At 45.9% G+C, this 19920-nt stretch overlaps 1 protein-coding gene and 1 non-coding gene across 2 annotated transcripts in view; both read left to right on the top strand.

Moving 5' to 3' along the window:
- Positions 1–19920, top strand: part of LOC126198604 (steroid receptor seven-up, isoforms B/C) — a 561753-nt gene that overhangs the window by 149226 nt on the left and 392607 nt on the right. The window lies entirely within an intron of this gene.
- Positions 18402–18475, top strand: Trnaa-ugc (transfer RNA alanine (anticodon UGC)). The gene has a single exon. It is a non-coding gene; the product is annotated as a tRNA-Ala (tRNA).

Here is a 19920-nt window from a genome sequence, read left to right as displayed (position 1 = left end):
TTGAGAAACAGAGCGTACCGCCATTTTGTACAACACATGAGAGCCTAACTGCAGCCACGCTGCATGGTATGAATCGCGGAGAGTGCGGGTGACGGCGTGTGCCGCATGCATGCCCTTACAATTAGTGCGCTCGCGGCGGGCCGCTTTGAGTGTGATGCTGTGTGGACGGGGCGCCGGCCGAGTGTGGGTCATTCGGAGCTCTGAACTTAGCGCTGCTCTTCGTTCCGCACCCGGATGAGGCACAATCGCCTGCTGTTGCGCCCGCGCTTGCCGCGAGTAATTGTGATTTCCTTATTGCAGGTTTCCAGCCCAGGGGTAAGTAGGCAGGCCGCGCCAGAGAGCTTAAAGCCTCCCTCACCTGTGGCCCCGATGTCGGCAAGTCTGCTTTGCTTGTTCCACCGCGCGACAGGTCCGTCTCGCCTGCCCTCTTCACCTCTCACCTAGCGCTCCCTGTGCTCCACGCCGCTCGGCTTGGTCACTCTTCCTACAATTATACATATCTTATAACTACTTGTACACCTTTAATGTCTGATACTAAACAGTGAAGCGCTCTTTAAACGTTTGTCACATTCAGAATCCGTAAACAATATGTTTGATTTCGTGATTTATAACATTGATTTCTCAGATAAGACCTGTGAGTCCCTTGCTAGCCGTAAAGTAAATTAAAAATAAATTCGTATGGAACGTGAAGTCAACACCGCATGTCGCTCTTACTATATTTTCAGTTCCTAGAGAGGAGAAGCTAGCGTAAAAACAGACGAAAACATTCCATTGTCTGACCCGGGATTCGATCCTGTGACCTTATGGCCTCCAGGCTCGCATTTTGCGAAATGTTTATACATGTGCAAAAACTATCGTTTCTGTCTCTTACACTTACAATAATAAGGGCATTAACAAAAATAATAAAATTTTAAGAAAGAAAAAAGAAGATAAAGATTTGTTTCTGTTACAGTCTCAGTGTGGTGTCAAAACAGTCTGCACTTTAATTCTCTTTGTCAGTTAAAATGATTTTATCGAACGTCTTATTCCGTCGGTCGTTAGTTACTCACTAATGCATACTCTTCCTCGTCGTCCATCTTTCTTAACCTTCTCAAGAATAAAATTATAAACAGCCGACGAGTTGCAATAGATAAAGAAATTCTTTACCTAGGTTTCGACAAATACAAATTTGTCTTCTTCAGAAGGTAACAATTTTACATACTAACGACTAATGTACCATCGCCGTTTTTACAATTGTCTGCATAGATCCATGTGTCAAAAATAAAATATAGTCCTAGAATTAGGATTTGTCACGTTAATATAAAATAGCTCATGGATCTTGCAGAGCTTACAACCGACATTAGTCCTTACTATGTAAAATTGTTACCTTCTGAAGAAGACAAATTTATATTTGTCGAAACCTAGGTAAAGAATTTCTTTATCCATTGCAACTGGTCGGCTGTTTATAATTTTATTATGTAAAACCGTTGCTGTTGTGCAGCTATGTTTAAAACTTCTCAAGAATCACATGTAGATAATTGTGCATTGACAGTCCATATCTGGTCCCTAGATGCGGTTTAAAGCTCCAATGTTGCAGTGAGAAGTAGTACATGAATTCCTGTATATCGGCGTCCTTGACTTTGGCGATGCGGGATGCAGGCAAGAATGCCAAGTGTCCAACAACTCAGGCAAACGCGTTGTGTTTAGCACCAGGCAAAAATTTCCAATCTGGTGGCAAAACCTGTCGATGTTTATCTTATTTATGGCTGTTCTATTGCTAATAGAGAGCTTTATTCTAACCCAACTCAAAGTGCTAATCGTTTTCTTCCATAGAATTGAGTCTTATGTTTTCTTCAATACAGCACGCACAACCTAAAATGGAGGGTTCAGTCTGATTTTATATTTCTTAGCAAGAGCCGGGTAGCTCCGATGATGTGATCTAGCCACATAGCTGTTAGGTTATTGGTAAAATCTTTGCTTGGACATTTGCCTAAACTTGTGTAACGGCACTTGATTTCCATAGGACGCTTCGCAGCGCGTTCGATTAACTATGTGTCCTCTCGTAAGTAGGTTGTTCATATGTACTCATAGTAGATGCAGGAATATTTGTAAATTCTGCGTCCTGTATCGGCGACGTTATATTTGAGAGCCGAAAAATTTGGAAGGTCTTTTCATGCATGCTTGCTGCGACTTCCCCGAGTATCTCGCTTGTAAGTTTTAGGAATATTGTCATGCAGTGGTGACACGGATTTCTGAAACCCTTTCCGCCGCTGCTAAATCGGGTTACTGTGTTGAGAAAGGGCAACTTGAGCAGACTGAACTTCCAGACACGGCACGCCCGCCGCGGAAAGAATTTGTCTCCCTTGTTTTCCAGCTTAGTTTTGATAATACATCTACACCTACTTCTAGGTACAGCCACCGCAAGGCACCATAAGGAGCGTGGCGGAGGGCACCCTGTACCACTGCTAATCATTTGCTTTCCTGTTACACTGGGAAATAGAGCGAGGGAAAAACTCTATATGCCGTCGTATGAGGCATAGTTTCTCTTCTCTTGTCTTAATTGTCCTTACGGGAAATGAACGATGGCGGCAAAATGATTCAAATGACTCTGAGCACTATGGGACTTAACATCTGAGGTCATCAGTCCCCTAGAACTACTTAAACCTAACTAACCTAAGGACATCACACACATCCATGCCCGAGGCAGGATTCGAACCTGTGACCGGAGCGGTCGCGCCGATGGCGGCAGAAGAAAAAACGGCAGTGAGCTTCAAACGCCGGTTCTCTAAATTTTCTCAATAATATTCCTCGACAAGAACGTCGCCTTCCCACCAGGGATTCCCACTTGAGTTCCCGAAGCATCTCCATGATACTTGCTTGTAATTCGAACCTACCTGTAACAAATCTAGCAGTCCGCCTCTGAACTGCTTCGATGTCTTCCTTTAATATGACCTGATCAAATGTCATACACTCGAGCAGTACTCGAGAAATGGTCGCACTAGTGTCCTATATGTGTCTCCATTAAAGAGAAACTTCTCTTTCCTAAAATTCTCCCAATAAATCCAAGTCGACTGACCATTGGTCTTCCCTACTAGAATGCTTACATGCACTTTCTACTTCATATCGCTTCGCAACGTTACGCCCAGATATTTAAACGACGTGCCTGTCAAAACACCACACTGCTAATGCTGTATTCGTACTTACGGGATTGTTTTTCCTATTCATCCGCATTAACTTGCATCTTTCTACATTTAGAGGTAGCTGCCATTGACCACGCCAACTAGAAATTTTGTCTAAGTTATCTCCAGAGTTATATAATACAATCATCAGACCAGTTCTAATTTATGGGGCGAAAACATCGAGCCTAACGAAAACCGAACACCACCATTTACAAGTGCTTGAGAATAAAATTTATAGAAAAATCTTTGGTCCATATTATGACGATGAATCACAATACTGGAAGAGAAGACACAACATAGAAATCCACAATATATCACAACAACCACCGATAGTAAACATAATGCCGGCCGCGGTGGTCTAGCGGTTCTGGCGCTGCAGTCCGGAACCGCGGGACTGCTACGGTCGCAGGTTCGAATCCTGCCTCGGGCATGGGTGTGTGTGATGTCCTTAGGTTAGTTAGGTTTAAGTAGTTCTAAGTTCTAGGGGACTTATGACCTAAGATGTTGAGTCCCATAGTGCTCAGAGCCATAAACATAATGCATGGTAGAAGACTGCAATGGGCTGGACATCTGAGAGAATGAAAGAAGACCAAATTGTGTTAAGAATATTCAGGGAGAAGCCATATGGTAAAAGACCAAGGGTACGTGGCTCAATGAAGCTGATTGCACATGCGAAAGATAGGGAATAAGTAACTGGCAAGAGGCAGCACAAGACAGGAGCATGTGGAGGAATCATGAGAGATCGGCACGGAAGCTTCGAGTCCCTTAGAAGCCTACTACTACTACTATCATCTCGGGACTCCTAAAGTCACTCAACTTCGTCGCCTTACCGTACTCCAGAGCATCATCAGCAAACAGCAGCAGGCTGGTGGCCACCCTGTCCGAAAGATCATTTACGAATACAGAAATAATAGCCATCCTGTCATACTTCGACGAACACTCGCCGTCGAGGGCAACATACTGGGTTCCGTTACTTAAAAAGCCTTTGGGCCACTCACGTACTTGGGAATCTAGTCTTTATGCTCGTACCTTCGTTAACAACCTGCAGTGGGGCACTGTGTCGAATGCTTTTCGGAAATCTAGAAACACGGAATCTGCCTGTTGCCCTTCATACATAAGCACTTATGAAATTAGGTCATTAAGGCCCATCTTTTTGTACTCATAAATTTGACTGAATGGTTGACATCTTTCAGGCGGATTAATACAACGTAGGACATGTCTCCATTATACCGGGTGATGAAAAAATCAGTATAAATTTGAAAACTGAATAGATCACGGAATAATGTAGATAGAGAGGTAGAAATTGACACACATGCTTCGAATGACATGGGGTTTTATTAGAACCAAAAAAATACAAAAGTTCAAAAAAATGTCCGGCAGATAGCGCTTCATCTGATCAGAACAGCAATAATTAGCAGCACGAAGTGAGACAAAGCAAAGATGATGTTCTTTGTAGGAAATGCTCAATATGTCCACCATCATTCGTGAACAATACCTGTAGTCGAGGAATAATGTTGTGAACAGCACTGTAAAGCATGTCCGGAGTTATGGTGAGGCATTGGCGTCGGATGTTGTCTTTCAGCATCCCTAGAGATGTCGGTCGATCACGATACACTTGCGACTTCAGGTAACCCCAAAGCCAATAATCGGACGGACTGAGGTCTGGGGACCTGGGAGGCCAAGCATGACAAAGTGGCGGCCGAGCACACGATCATCACCAAACGACGCGCGCAAAAGATCTTTCACGCGTCGAGCAATACTTTGTTCTAATAAAACCCCATGTCATTCTCAGCATGTGTGTCAATTTTTACCTCTCTATCTACATTATTCCGTGGTTTATTAAGTTTTCAAATTTATACCGACTTTTTGATCACCCGGTACATTCAGGACACTCACAACAACCTTCTGTTTCGGGAAAAGTATGAACCACGCACGTCTTAAACGAGCTGTAAGTTGCAATGAGACTGAATTACACACGTTTGCGGTGCCACAGTGAAACGTGCTTCGGAGCAGCGTTGTTATCTCTCCGTGAGACGCTGGTAAGCCACGCCGCGGAGCCGCTAATGGACTTGTGCGGCGACAGGTAGGCCGGTTTTTGCCCCGCGCCCATCCTGCGCTTCCGCCCCTTTTTGCGCCTCAAAGGCACGCGCCGCCGCCGCCGCCGCCGCCGTGTCGTGAGACGTGCCGCGCTCCGACGCGCCGCGGCGCCACTGTCTGTCACCGCCGCCGGGAGGCCGCGCCCGCGCCGCGCGGCGGCCGTGCCGCGAACTACCGCAGGCGACCGGCGGCACCGTGCGTGCCCCACCGGCCCGTATCGAAGTTGACGACTCTACGTCGCTACAACCGAATTGGATTTCCTCGCGTTTTTCGTCTTCAGGAAAGAAGCTGTTCGCAGACTGTTCAGATGTAGCTGTCGAGGAGGATGGAAAAGCCGGAGAGAAAAAGTCCAAAATTTAGAATACTGTATTAAGAAGCACTGATAAATAAAGACAAATATTTTAGGAGATTTTAAACATATAAAAGGACAATACAATAAGAAGCTTGTTGATAGACGGTTTTGCAAGTGAAGGTGAAAATAAAAACAAAATGTGGGAGAAAAAGATAGATAAGGTGAAGATGACAGATTACGTGAAAGTACCAAACAGCTCTACATCTTTACTCCACAGTCTTCTTACGGTGTCTGGTGGGGGGGCCACTTCGTGAACCACTGACACGTCTCTTTTTGCTCTTCCAGTAACGCACAGTTCGTGGAAAGAAGAATTGCCGGTAAGCCTCCGTGTGAGCACGAATGAAATTTTATCTTCATGGACTTTTTGCGAGATATACGTATAAGGAAGCAATATATTGGTTGACATTTCTACCAATGTACTCTGTGATGCAGAACGCCTCTCTGGCTTCGTCTGCACCTCGAGTTGGCTGAGTATCTCAGCGAAGCTTTCGCGCACGCTAGCGAACCTGTAACGAAACGTACTGCTATTCTTCGGACGTTCTCTGTTTTCTCTATCAATCCTATACGCTATGGATTCTACACTAATAATTAGTATTCAAGTAAAGGTCGAAAGAGTTATGTAATGACAAAAAAAAGTAGCAGAAGGCAGAAGAACACAGAGCCAATATTATCTTAAGAGTTACCTAAGACACGAAATGCTAAAAAAATAAAAATATTTAAAAAAACGTTTATCTCCATTATGACCTAAACTTTAGATATGATGTATGCGGAAACATCATTTGTATTGAATAAATAATGAAGGATAATTACTACTAGTATTTGTATGGTTTTCGAGAATTTCTTTCTTTTTTCATTTTATTCATGAGAATTCTCGTCTTTCTTTGGATGCATTTTGTGGAAAATAGTTGCTTACTTTGTAATCGCTATTTGTAACCTTCCGTATTTGGTCCTCTCGTTTAAATAATGGTGCAGCTGCACCAGAGTGTGTCATAATACTCTTTACCTTTGATACAGGAGTTTCTAAATTCTTTACGTCCTACATCGTATTCATTTCATACCACAGTATACACAAATGATGAAAAAACATGATGTTACAATAATGCATCCCCATCTACGGACTCTGATAACTGTCCCTTTTCTTATTTATGTATATTACAAAGTCTCCGTCATTATGTCATCCCATACGAATTTTTACCTGCCAGTAACATTGACATAAATAATAATAATAAAACTACCTTGATCCGATGATACGCATAAACGATGATTTTCGTATGTGTCTTGTACTGTGATCATCAAATGGCATATGAATTCTGCACTGTCGCAGCCATTGAGAAAGTATGTCTATATTATGTCTATATAAATCCCAATTAGTCGTGCGTAGTATCTAGTTGTGATAGCAGTTATATGTTGTAGCACTTCGCTTCTAAATAGAAGCCAAGAGGAAAAGAGATTTTTTCACTTTTCTTTTACGATACCGTATTTTGATGGACACCTAATGTTCGAACTGATTCCTTTTGAGGTCAAACAATTGTAATGAAACCAAGCTGCACACTAAGTGTTACCTTCTTTCACTGATGACTTTCTCAGAATGAAAGCTCCCATTCTTAAATTGTTCAGTTTTCCGACGCTCTGTAAATGTACTCACAGTTTTGACTATGCGAGTCATTTTCATGTCGCACTAGTAATAATATCAAAAAATTTCCAGTTCTTAATCTTAAAGACGCGTCTTCTTACATTAGAGACGGACGTGAATAAAAATTCCTTCGGACGTGCTGTGGAATTCTGCTAACCACCCGGTGTACACTCTCTCTCTCTCTCTCTCTCTCTCTCTCTCTGTTTACAACCGCGCCTGCTCTGTTGCGCTAACACCAGCTTGGATGTTCCTTCCCGGGGGCAAAAACGCGCATTAGCCGGCAACGGAGACACGTCTGAAGGCAACATTCGCCGCCGCGCCGCGCCGTGCAGTTTTTTGCCTGCGGCTCTGCCGCTTCCTTCCCAGGTTTGCTGCTGCACTCTCTCCTGCATTCAGCCGCCCGCTCTCTTCCCTGTTCTTTTCAATGCAGGTTCCTCTCATTGCTGTCCTTATCTTCCGCCACTTGATCTAACGCCCTCAACACTTCTATTCCCCCCAACTCACCCACCTACACAAACACACGCCTTCCCCGCCCGTATCGCAACGGATCTTGACATCGCACTGGACTCTTACTTGGGAGGTTCGAAGTACCGTTAGAAAATCAAGGGTTAGATTTTTCATCGTTTCCTAAACTGTTTAAGGTGCCGCCAGGTGGTACCTTTGGAAAGAACACAGCCGATTTCCGTCCCATTCCTTCGTCAATCCGATTTTGGCTGTCTCTGGTGATTTCAATAGCAATCTACCTTCCTTCATTTTCGCAACTTTGTAAATCAAAACTGAACCGTTCCATTGACATTTAGCGAAAAGTGCGGAAGCTTGCTGGCCTCTTTCACTGCCTTATACTCTTAGGCGCAAATGATAGACGGTACCCGTATTTTAATTGTTTCCTTCTACACGGCTAGTGTTTGGTACCCTGAAGGCTAACGGAAGATGTGATAACATTGAATATGATAAGACAGGAGTTAGTTAAAAATTTAGGTGAATAGTGATCTTGGAGATCAGGTATAATTCAACGGGGTCAGGAAAATTACATTAGAATGCCATCGTTGGAGACATGGAATGAATAAGGTTGAAAGTAATGAAGTCGTTGTTACAGGTGTAAACGAAAAACTGTTAAGAGAGGTTCCACAATTATATGATATTGTTATAACTGAGAAGGGAAAGATAATGAGAAAAGAAGCGAAGGCCTACAATTCATCAAGTGAACTCGAGGAGCAACGGAAAATGGTGCCTATGGCCCTAGAACTTCTGCCGTTATGAGAAATGTAGTAACTTTTAGACTAATTTGATCTGGTTAATGAAGTACATAATTAAAATTCGCTGGCCGGGGTGGCCGAGCGGTTCTAGGCGCTACAGTCTGGAACCGCGCGACCGCTACGGTCGCAGATTCGAATCCTGCCTCGGGTATGGGTGTGTGTGATGTCCTTAGGTTAGTTAGGTTTAAGTAGTTCTAAGTTCTAGGTGACTGATGACGTCAGAAGTTAAGTCCCATAGTGCTCAGAGCCATTTGAACCAATTAAAATTACGTACTGTAAAGGGTTATATTGTGGAGATTTAGCTTCGCATGAAAATCGGTTTGGTAATACGACAGTGTTTCCCTTTAAAGACATCAGTGTTTCCATTGGTTTGATGCGATTCGCCACCAACTATTCTCTTATGCCAGCTTCTTCATCGCAGAGTAGCAATCCATTATTTGTTCGATGTATGACAGTCTCTGTCTTTCCCTACAGTTCTCACCCTCTAAAACTCCCTTTAGTACCGTGGAAGTTATTCTTTGATGTCTTAGCGCATGTTCTACATCCTGTCTCTTCTTTTTGTCTTTGTTCTTCATGTGATTCTTTCTTGGCGGAATCTGTGGAGAACCTCGTCATTCCTTATCTTCCCAGTACACCCATTTTGCAACACTCCTCTATGGTACCACATCTCAAACGCTTCGATGCTCTTCGCTTGCGGTTTTCATACAATCCATGATTCACTGCCATACAATCTTGTGCTCTAAACGTACATTTTCAGGAATGTTTGTACGCGCTTCACTCGTTAAGTACCATTATTATTCAGATCTCGTTTTCTTCTTGTCTCTAGTGTGCGTGGCGTGTAATATGGGATGCGCTTTTTCAGGTAAATTTTTTATTTTATTATTTAGCTTTGTGCTCGGAAGATAATCTGAGGGGGAAAAGTCATGTGCGGTGTTTGTCATGTTCGTCACCTGTCTGAGAATTGTGTTGGCTTTGTTGTGTGTGTTATCGTGTTATACCTGTTTGCGTATTGTATTCTTTGAGGTACAATTGGGGAGCTGCCCAGACACTACCTAAACTGGCGTGGAAAGCCGCCTAAAAACCATGCTAAAGCTAGCCGGTGATTTTTTATCGGCGGTGTTGATTCGATCCGGGCCTGACTCCCCTCCTTTTGTTCTCAGCGCATTACGGTATACGAGCTAGCAGCTGTTGAGGTTTTTCTCTCTGAAAAATTATCAAATTTTTTTTTTCTTGTCGGGAATGAATATCGTAACTGAAGAAAGGAAATGTTTATTTTTGTACGGGACAACTGGCCGACAGAATAAGTGATATTCTTAGCATAAACAAACAGGATAAATGTCGAGAAAGATAGAGGAAGGTTGCTATCGATCGGCCACCTAAGGAAATTGAGTAATAAAATCCTCGAATACTGTAAAAATATTTTATTTTCAGTGTCACTTGGACATTATCTTTTGAATTTCACTTCAGTAGACCCTGCAATCATAAATATTCACTGTTTATGAAATGTAGTCAAAATATTCCCTTAGTGAAATATGTGAAAAATAATGGATATACATGTCTATGCAACGTTCAGGGGTTTTATTCTTTTTAAATTCCCATTTTCTTATATTGCATGCTTATGTCAATTCTTACATTAAATTTTATACTTTATTCTTATGTTTATTCTTTACGAAAATTTGGTACGCCGGCCGCTGGTGGCCGAGCGGTTCTGGCGCTACAGTCTGGAACCGCGCGACCGCTACGGTCGCAGGTTCGAATCCTGCCTCGGGCATGGATGTGTGTGTTGTCCTTAGGTTGGTTAGGTTTAAGTAGTTCTAAGTTCTAGGGGACTTATGGCCTCAGCAGTTGAGTCCCATAGTGCTCAGAGCCATTTGAAAATTTGGTGCATTCTCTCGGATGTTACCTACCGTAGAAACACTCGAAACAGTGAATTTATTATGACCACGAGCTTCTCGCGAAGGCAGGCTTGCCACAGTGGCATTTCTTCGTATGGATCTCACTCGTCGTCTGAACATTCACACATTAGCAATAATTTTACGCATAACGGATCACATTTCGGAAACAATTACAAATAATTTTTCCATTAATTTATTTTTTTATTTCATTCGCCAGACACTCAGTTAGTATACGAATAAAAGCAACGTAATTTGTATACACTTTGGAAAGCATTCGTGTAGTAATCTTCTGCCAACCTAAGTAGATAAATGAAAAACAAAATTAAAAATAATAATCGGGTTTCGAAAAGGGGGCGCAAAAGCGTGAAGCCGCGGTGCCAGCAACTGTGCCGGACGTGGTGGCCGAGCTGTTCTAGGCGCTACAGTCTGGAGCCGCGCGACCGCTCCGTTCGCAGTTTCGAATCCTGCCTCGGGCATGGATGTGTCTGATGTCCTTAGTTAGGTTGAAGTAGTTCTAAGTTCTAGGGGACTGATGGCCTCAGAAGTCCCATAGTGCTCAGAACCATTTGAACCATTTTTGAACCTGCCTCGGGCATGGATGTGTCTGATGTCCTTAGTTAGGTTGAAGTAGTTCTAAGTTCTAGGGGACTGATGGCCTCAGAAGTCCCATAGTGCTCAGAACCATTTGAACCATTTTTGAACCTGCCTCGGGCATGGATGTGTCTGATGTCCTTAGTTAGGTTGAAGTAGTTCTAAGTTCTAGGGGACTGATGGCCTCAGAAGTCCCATAGTGCTCAGAACCATTTGAACTATTTTTGAACCTGCCTCGGGCATGGATGTGTCTGATGTCCTTAGTTAGGTTGAAGTAGTTCTAAGTTCTAGGGGACTGATGGCCTCAGAAGTCCCATAGTGCTCAGAACCATTTGAACCATTTTTGAACCTGCCTCGGGCATGGATGTGTCTGATGTCCTTAGTTAGGTTGAAGTAGTTCTAAGTTCTAGGGGACTGATGGCCTCAGAAGTCCCATAGTGCTCAGAACCATTTGAACCATTTTTGAACCTGCCTCGGGCATGGATGTGTCTGATGTCCTTAGTTAGGTTGAAGTAGTTCTAAGTTCTAGGGGACTGATGGCCTCAGAAGTCCCATAGTGCTCAGAACCATTTGAACCATTTTTGAACCAGCAAATGTGCCGCTGCTTCGACTGAACCGTTTACTCGCTAAAAGGCAGATAAACTACTTCTAAAGCGTTGACCGTCGTTTTCTGACAAACGGCCGAGTATCTACGGATAATCCGAGACACTTAATGGAAGTTTCTGGGAAATCGTGTCACGGCGCTTGTCGTGTTCTTCTCGTTAGTCCAGACTCGGCGGCAGCTCAGCGAGACGACTGCTCGGAGTAAACCACTTTGCACAGCGACCTATGCGGGTCGACGACTGTCCGGCGGATGATCGCCACGCCCGGCCGCGTTCAGCTGGAAGCGCTGCTACATAGGCCCCTGCCCCACCTGACACTCCCCCGCGCGACGCGATACAAGACGGATGGCCGGCGCGCCGGCATTATCATGTAAATCGGAGAGCGGCGTGCGATCGCGCCTCGCCGCCGCCTCAATGGAACCCGGCCTCGCATTCCAGAGGCCACCCTCGCCCCGCCCCGCCACCCACACCCACGCACACACCACACCCCTCCCCTCACCATCCCCCACCCGTGCCGACGCCGACAGTCAGCGGTGCCCCTTTACCTTCACCTTCACCTGCCCAGCCTCTGACCGCTGCCCAACTGACCCACAGTATACAAACTTCTGCCTTCACTGACTCTGTCTGTGCTTCAACCCCTGCCAAAAATGACATCTACAGCTAAACTTTTACTAACAGTCACTTCTTCACGCAGTCCCAAATGCAGGTGGAATCTTCAACGGATTCCAAGTGTATCTAAAACCAGATTTTACAGTGTTTCTTCTAATTACTCATAATTTTAAAATTTCTGTTCACAAGCCTGTAGGTAACAGGCGGCCATACTTCTACTCTAGTGCCCTGTTGTGACTGGCTTGAATTTAGACAACGTATCAAATGGTTCAAATGGCTCTGAGCAGTATGGGACTTAACTTCTGAGGTCATCAGTCCCCTAGAACTTAGAACTACTTAAACCTAACTAACCTAAGGACATCACACACCTCCATGCCCGAGGCAGGATTCGAACCTGGGACCGTAGTGGTCTCGCGGTTCCAGACTGTAGCGCCTAGAACCGCTCGGCCACCCCGGCCGGCGACAACGTATCCTAATGATCAGTTTGCACTTGGCTGTGGTTCACAGAAAATTACGAGGCACAATGTATACATCTGTCAGTATTGCAAACAGTACTTTAGCATGAAGATTTTTTTTAATGTTTAAAATTTGGTAAAATTTCTCGAATAAACTTTAGCAGATTCATTGCGACATTAATGCAACCATTACCGATACCTGTTTATGATATCGTGTATATCCTTCTTTCTAGACGTTAAATGTGATGTAACGTCGAAATGCGAAAGGCAATTTTCATCCAATAGAAAGTGTGGTTGAGACAACTGAAGTTGCAAAAAAACTACGCTTGCATACATTTTAAACATTTTACAAGTTAAATGGTGTACGATAGAAGATATTATCCTTTCTGAGGCGGCCAGGGTGGTCGAGCGGTTCTAGGAGTTACAGTCTGGAACTGCGCGACCGCTACGGTCGCAGGTTCGAATCCTGCCTCGGGCATGGATGTGTGTGATGTCCTTAGGTTAGTTAGGTTTAAGTAGTTCTAAGTTCTAGGCGACTGATGACCTCAGAAGTTAAGTCGCATAGTGCTCAGAGCCATTTCATCTTATATCCTCCTTTCAAGACACTGTCCATTCCGTTCAACTGCCCTTCCAAGGCCTTTACTGTCCTTGACAGAATTACAATGTCATCGGCAAACCTTACAATTAAATGGGAATAGAACCTCTCTCGATTTGCAGTTTGACACCCACTCAGTTAGCAAGCATCACTCTTTGCACAGCTGACGTATTTAGCAGAGATACTGATTCATCTAGTAGCACCGCAACACCTTTTTTTATGGCGTCTCTTCTTTTTGCGTATTTTTGTCCCGCTCCACCGATTATCGTTTCAGCGGAGTTAAAGCACCACATTTTATCGTATGAGGAAGTGCTCGTTCGTGACGAATACGTAATTACAGGACGCGCTAAAATAGTAAACTGTCGGTGTCGTTAGGCCCCCCTCTACCGCACCATGTAAAATTCACGATTAGATTCGGAGGTAATCGTAAGTGCAGCAGGTTTCTCGGCCGGTGACGAGTGTCGCGGGTGGGTTATCGACCGCAGTCCAGAGTAGCGAACACTGCGACTGTTTGGGAAGCAGTGGGGTGGGGTGTCTGGCGTGGGAGGCGGGCGGCGGCTCCTGGCACGGCCAGCTGTGGAGGAGCTCCGCGTCCTTGCCTGGGGCGCGCCGCCGCTGCAGCTGGACTGGTTTCGCCGCCCGGCCTACAACCACCTGCTCTGCGGCACGCCTGCCCTATCGCCGCGGGCCCCGGAAGCGCGCCGCTATTATGGGCCTAACTGCACCGCCCGAGTATCACCTTTCTACCCTGCCCTTCACCACCTCCCGTGTCCCAACAGGTGCCGCGTGTTTGCTCTGCACCAATTGCTACTTCTTACACACAAACTCCAGATATCACACACTCAGATCGGTAGCAAACTTTGTTTGTCGGTAGAGTACCAACCAAAACACCGATCTAGTTCGTGCTGTGTGCTGTCGTCCGGTAGAACATACGTAAACGGTAAATAAAGGTAACATTAGGCGTGTAGGAAAGCGTTATCTGTGAGCCATTCGTGTGAAGGTATCTGGTAGGTGAGTTGGTACAGCGCCAGATCGTCTACCGAAAGTGCAGAGTTCGAACCTCACCGATGACAACTTTTTCTTTTACACGTGAAACTGTTATGTAGGAGAACACTTTCCTGACGTGTAAAAGGACTTTCGGAGTTTGTAGCAATGTTCTGCTTTCGCTTGGTTAGCTGAAAGTAGCAAACCTATAACTACATATAGGTGTGGTGTTATCTTTACAAATGTACTCTATAGGTCCGCTACTTTCAGTTAACCAAGCGAAAGCAGACTGCCAGAAGGCCATTGCTACAAACTCCCAAAAGTTCTTTCACATGTGAGGAAAATGTGGTCCCCACATACCAGTTTCACGCGTAAAAAAATAATAAAAAAAAAATCATCTGTGAGGTTCGAACTCGGATCTTCACATTAACAGCTCTTAGATACACTTTTCCTATGCTCCGTATATGTGGTGTTACTCCTAATCACCGTTTACTCGTGTTCTACAGGAGCACATCACTCAGCACCAAATAAATCGGTGTTTTGGTTGATTCTCTACCGACATATAACGTTTAGTACCGATCTGAGTGTCTGGCATCTGGAGGTTTGGGTGTTAGTGTGTCGATGACAACCATTTAGATGAAGTGCTGCACCTCGACAAGGTGCACTGTAGTTGGACTCGCTGATGCCAGACCCTCTCGCGTCAACATGGTGTAGACAGGGCAGTGAGAGAAATGGCTCGTCTTCTGATTAGCCTTTAAATCGGCCGCGGTCCGTTAGTATACGTCGGACCCGCTTGTCGCCACTATCAGTGATTGCAGACCGAGCGCCGCCACACGGCAGGTCTAGTCTAGAGAGACTCCCGAGCACTCGCCCCAGTTGTACAGCCGACATTGCTAGCGATGGTTCACTGCCTACATACGGTCTCATTTGCAGAGACGATAATTTAGCATAGCCTTCAGCTAAGTCATTTGCTACGACATAGCAAGGCCCCATATTCAGTAATTAGAATGAATTCTGAACAGATAATATTGTGAATCGTGTACCGTCAAGAGCGACGTTCATCATTAATGTATTAAAGTTAAGTATCAAACTAATTACGTCCGCTTTCTGAATTCTAATGCCTTATCATGTTCCAGACCTCACGTCAGTATAGTTCTTCCATCCTGACGCCAGCCTGCGTGAGCTAAAACGCGTGGATTTCGGCCTCCTCTAGTAACACAACAGGCTGCATCTCGGTTATGGCAGTCCCTATATTAAGGTGGCCGTTTTACTGCGGCCAACACGAAGACTGTTAAGTGACCTCCATGTCGGCCAAGGTTGGCTGTTTCTGGGGGATAGCTCCTCTTTTGGCGGTATCTCACCACGCTAGGTTGTGTTGTCCCAGCGGTGAAGTCTCTTATGCCCATGAGTTCACTAGGGGAGCGGTACCTAAGATAAAGCTTTTCCCGCTGCGAAGAATTTGAGTAACAAGATCGCGAACGTGAAGTGCGAGTGTAGCAACAGTGTTGATTTTGTTTCTTTCGAATCTGGCTGATAGTATCGCCTGATGCTATTGCACTCGATTGGTGTTGCTATCAAGCATCCTGTCACCCGGCGGCAAGTTGGGTGGAGAGCAGAGCCAACCTGTTTGGAGTGGCAAGGTTGGTACCACACGGGGGAACCATATTCTCCTGCCCAGCAATACAAGAATAAAGTCGACGTCCGAAGCTCACGTCGGCTTGCTCCCGAAGTTTTGCCTTTGAGTTTTTTAAGTATTTTGCTTCGTGCTGCGACTCACGCTGTTACTGATGAAGAGTCTGTGACAGTTGTGCGGAGTGGAACTTTTCAGAAATGGAACCTGTGACATTTCCTATAACCTTACGACCTAATCTAGGGCTACGCTACATATGTGTATCTCCACAGCCACATTCGAAAAGGCGCTTTGCAAGAACAAGTGAGCACGAAAGACGATTTATACACAAATCAGTTTTCTGGGGGTATTTTCAGCGTAAGTGGGATTGCAGGTAGCCCCGAAGCCTGGTTCTCTGACGCTTCAGGTAGATTTTTGCTTTTAAGTACGTTGAATGGTCCAACCCACAATCAGGGACTGATGACCTCAGATGTTAAGTCCCATAGTGCTCAGAGCCATTTTGAACCAACCCACAATCAAACTATAACCTTACGACCTAATCTAGGGCTACGCTACATATGTGTATCTCCACAGCCACCTGCGAAAAGGCGCTTTGCAAGAACAAGTGGGCACGAAAGACGATTTATACACAGATCAGTTTTCTGGGGGTATTTTGAGCGTCAGTGGGATTGCAGGTAGCCCCGAAGCCTGGTTCGCGACTCGCGTTAACTGGGCAGGGAGCGCGGTGGCCGAGTGCCGGCGTGGCAGACAGAGCGTGGAGAGTGACCACCTGCAGGCAGCTGTGGCTCGCTGTTCCCAGGAGCCGCCGGCGCAATTATGGCCGCCAATGCGTGACCGTGGCTCACGCAAAGGCGGCTGCCCAGCCACGCTGCCGGCTCGTTCCCGCTGGAATAGCTGGAGACACACGCGGGCGCAACACGCAGCCAGAGGCCTCGCTCTAGACTCTCTGCCGCAGTTCGGTGTTCTGTTCAAACGCTTCTGGACGTACAGGATATAGCCACACAACGCGGAGCTCACTAGGTATCTGTTGCTGGTTCTCCGAGTCGCTGAACACCTGCCTGGGAGACTCTAGAGGGTGGGTTCAGTCGCCAAATTGGATAGCTGTCATTCATAGTACGCAGTAGGGCCTTTCCGTTGCTAAATCTGATAGTTGCCTTAAGGGGGATAGGACGTCAAAGGGGTCGACTTGGAGCAGGAGAGGCATCACAGGACATTTTAATTCCCAGTGTCTATACTTTTACAAATAAATTCGTAAAACTTCAGCATCAGCAGGAAAGATTCAGGATTCACACTCACTGCATTTCGAAAACATAACAAAATAAATATTTTTACGTGTGAAATTTCGTAATTTCTTCACTTACTAATGGCTGCATTTGTTGCTATAGGTACACTTTTCTTCATAAGTTAGAGAGATTCTTCGATGAATTTTGCACAGCGTGCGTACCATACTCACAGGTGTATGAAACTCTAGAATTTATTTAATTTATGAAAAAACGAATGAACTGTTATATTTTAAACTTCATGTTCAGAAAAAACGCAAATTTTATACTTAATTACCTCAAATTTTACCACAGTTTTTAATAGATTTGGAAAACTCTAGAGTTTCATGCACCTTTAAGTATGGTTTGTATGCTGTGCAAAATTCATAAAAGAATCTCTCTTACTTATGAAGAAAGGTGTACCTATAGCAACAAATACTGCCATTAGTAAGTGAAAAAAATGATGAAATTTAACATGTAAAAAAATCATTTCGTCATGTTTTCGAACTTCCACTGCTATGAGTTTGAATCCTGAATCCTTCCTGGTCTTGCTGACAAAGTTTTATGAATTTATTTGTAAAAGTATAGACAGTGGAAATTAAAATGTCCTGTGGTGCCTCTCCTGCTCCAAGTCGGCCCGTTTGACGTCATGCCCCCCTTAAGTATAGATGTAAAGTACAGGTAATAATCTTCATTGTATTACGTTCGTGTCTCAGACGACGTCGAGAGAGAGAAGGGAGATAGTGAAATCTGGCACCGACACATACCCTAGTCTGGAATATTCGTATGACCTACGAGGTCACCGATGTTATACATTTGTACCTGAGGAATGAATGGCGCCACTACTTGAGACAATATGTAATGTAATCCAGGCCATTGGGGTAATATTTCATATTTTATGGTGAGGAACTTTACACCCCACTCCTCCCCAATGCCCCCCCCCCCCCCTTGCTGTTTCCGGACATGTTGAGTGATGGTCCCGTGCTTAATCCCCTGCTCTGTTGTCAGACAAATGTATATTCATTACACTGAAGTGAACACCCTTAGCTGCTTACAGGCGTTGACATACGTCAACGGGGACAGATGAAAATGTGTGCCCCGACCGGGACTCGAACCCGGGATCTCCTGCTTACATGGCAGACACTCCATCCATCTGAGCCACCGAGGATACACAGGATAGCGCGACTGCAGGGATTTATCTCTGGCACGCCTCCCGCGAAACCCACATTCTCAACGTATTGTCCCGCTCTACATTCGTACACATGCAGTCGCGCTATCCTCTGTGTCCTCGGTGGCTCAGATGGATAGAGCGTCTGCCATGCAAGCAGGAGATCCTGGGTTCGAGTCCCGGTCGGGGCACACATTTTCATCTGTCCCCGTTGACGTATGTCAACGCCTGTAAGCAGCTAAGGGTGTTCATTTCATTGTAATTTCATTCTAACGAGCTGCCTGGTCACCGATAGTATCTGTTCTTTCGGACATGTCCGAAAGAACAGATACCATCTTAGAATATAAATACACTCCTGGAAATGGAAAAAAGAACACATTGACACCGGTGTGTCAGACCCACCATACTTGCTCCGGACACTGCGAGAGGGCTGTACAAGCAATGATCACACGCACGGCACAGCGGACACACCAGGAACCGCGGTGTTGGCCGTCGAATGGCGCTAGCTGCGCAGCATTTGTGCACCGCCGCCGTCAGTGTCAGCCAGTTTGCCGTGGCATACGGAGCTCCATCGCAGTCTTTAACACTGGTAGCATGCCGCGACAGCGTGGACGTGAACCGTATGTGCAGTTGACGGACTTTGAGCGAGGGCGTATAGTGGGCATGCGGGAGGCCGGGTGGACGTACCGCCGAATTGCTCAACACGTGGGGCGTGAGATCTCCACAGTACATCGATGTTGTCGCCAGTGGTCGGCGGAAGGTGCACGTGCCCGTCGACCTGGGACCGGACCGCAGCGACGCACGGATGCACGCCAAGACCGTAGGATCCTACGCAGTGCCGTAGGGGACCGCACCGCCACTTCCCAGCAAATTAGGGACACTGTTGCTCCTGGGGTATCGGCGAGGACCATTCGCAACCGTCTCCATGAAGCTGGGCTACGGTCCCGCACACCGTTAGGCCGTCTTCCGCTCACGCCCCAACATCGTGCAGCCCGCCTCAAGTGGTGTCGCGACAGGCGTGAATGGAGGGACGAATGGAGACGTGTCGTCTTCAGCGATGAGAGTCGCTTCTGCCTTGGTGCCAATGATGGTCGTATGCGTGTTTGGCGCCGTGCAGGTGAGCGCCACAATCAGGACTGCATACGACCGAGGCACACAGGGCCAACACCTGGCATCATGGTGTGGGGAGCGATCTCCTACACTGGCCGTACACCACTGGTGATCGTCGAGGGGACACTGAATAGTGCACGGTACATCCAAACCGTCATCGAACCTATCGTTCTACCATTCCTAGACCGGCAAGGGAACTTGCTGTTCCAACAGGACAATGCACGTCCGCATGTATCCCGTGCCACCCAACGTGCTGTAGAAGGTGTAAGTCAACTACCCTGGCCAGCAAGATCTCCGGATCTGTCCCCCATTGAGCATGTTTGGGACTGGATGAAGCGTCGTCTCACGCGGTCTGCACGTCCAGCACGAACGCTGGTCCAACTGAGGCGCCAGGTGGAAATGGCATGGCAAGCCGTTCCACAGGACTACATCCAGCATCTCTACGATCGTCTCCATGGGAGAATAGCAGCCTGCATTGCTGCGAAAGGTGGATATACACTGTACTAGTGCCGACATTGTGCATGCT

This window comes from Schistocerca nitens, chromosome 8 (genome assembly GCF_023898315.1).
Source record: "Schistocerca nitens isolate TAMUIC-IGC-003100 chromosome 8, iqSchNite1.1, whole genome shotgun sequence".
Lineage (NCBI taxonomy): Eukaryota > Metazoa > Arthropoda > Insecta > Orthoptera > Acrididae > Schistocerca > Schistocerca nitens.
Note: the sequence above shows the minus strand (reverse complement) of the source record. Positions and strands in the feature narration are given on the sequence as shown.